This window comes from Tachyglossus aculeatus, chromosome X4 (genome assembly GCF_015852505.1).
Source record: "Tachyglossus aculeatus isolate mTacAcu1 chromosome X4, mTacAcu1.pri, whole genome shotgun sequence".
Taxonomy (NCBI): Eukaryota; Metazoa; Chordata; class Mammalia; order Monotremata; family Tachyglossidae; genus Tachyglossus; species Tachyglossus aculeatus.
The window spans coordinates 40,808,381-40,809,519 of record NC_052098.1 but is presented as its reverse complement, the minus strand read 5'-3'; the positions used below and the strand labels follow the sequence as shown (position 1 = coordinate 40,809,519).

At 43.6% G+C, this 1,139-nt stretch overlaps 1 non-coding gene across 1 annotated transcript; it reads left to right on the top strand.

Annotated features, from left to right (window-relative positions):
* Window positions 1–525: 525 nt before the first annotated feature.
* Window positions 526–663, top strand: LOC119948270. The gene has a single exon (XR_005456678.1). It is a non-coding gene; the product is annotated as a small nucleolar RNA SNORA7 (small nucleolar RNA).
* Window positions 664–1,139: the final 476 nt, after the last annotated feature.

The window sequence follows — 1,139 nt, the reverse complement described above, 5'->3', positions numbered from 1 at the left end:
TTCCTTTACATAATTAAAATAACTATTACAAATATCAAAAATGAAAACCAGGCTACATTTACTTTGTAGGAATGACTTGTGTTTGCCTTTCTGTCAATTCTTGGTGACATTGAAAAGTTCTTTGTTTTGAAAATAATAAGATGACCCTCACTCTCCCATTAATTGTGGCACAGGCAACAGATATACTACATATTTCCTCCATTAATTTCCCTTGCCCCAGGTTATAACCTTCTAACTACCAACTCAGCACTCACACTCCAACTGCACACTTATGTACTCACAGCCACCTGCCGTACATCTGTATCCATACAAGAAACATACCACTTTTTACTGTTGTACTTTCCTAAGACCTTAGTTTGGCACATTGCATCCAGTAGGTGCTCACTAAATACTTTTACTATGACTTTGACTATGAGTACAACTCCAACTATGATAAGGATACACATTCAAAAAAGGTCCTTTGCAGGTTTGCAGAACCTATATAGTTGCTGGGTGCTTAAAAATACTAGACCTAAAGGGGTCCGGCCCCTCTCAGGGTCGCACCTGGAGAGTTTCCAGTACCCTACCAGTCTCGAGTATGGGGGGGAGAGTTAAGCAGAAGCATATCCATTCCATTCCTAGCTTGGGCAGTGGCTAGCGAGTGGAAGGCAATCTGCTACAAGTCAAAACTCCACTGTGCTGGGCGGCAGAAACAGCATGGGAGAGAATCAAGGGTGGAGACTCAAGTTTACTGCACGGAAGGAGGCAATGGTAAACCACTTCCATATTTTTACCAAGAAAACTCTACGGATACACTACCAGAACGACTGCAGATGGAGGTGGGGAGTTCTGGGAGAGATGTGTCCATGGTGCCATTATGGGTCAGAGACGACTCAACGGCATAAGACAAGACAAAGGGGTCCGGGGTCATATCAGTACTGGGCAGATGGCAATCTGAAATATCCAATACATAACTGGATGAATGGCCACCTTACTTGATATTCAAATGCCAAGGCATGACCAGACCGACCAAAGAGAGAGCCTGGATTTCTAGCCCTTTTAGTGTTCTACTATCTCTAAGAAGGGAGCAGCATGAGAGATTACAGCCCAACGTCACTAGACATTGAGATCGGGTTCTCCGATGGGGATGCAGAATAAAT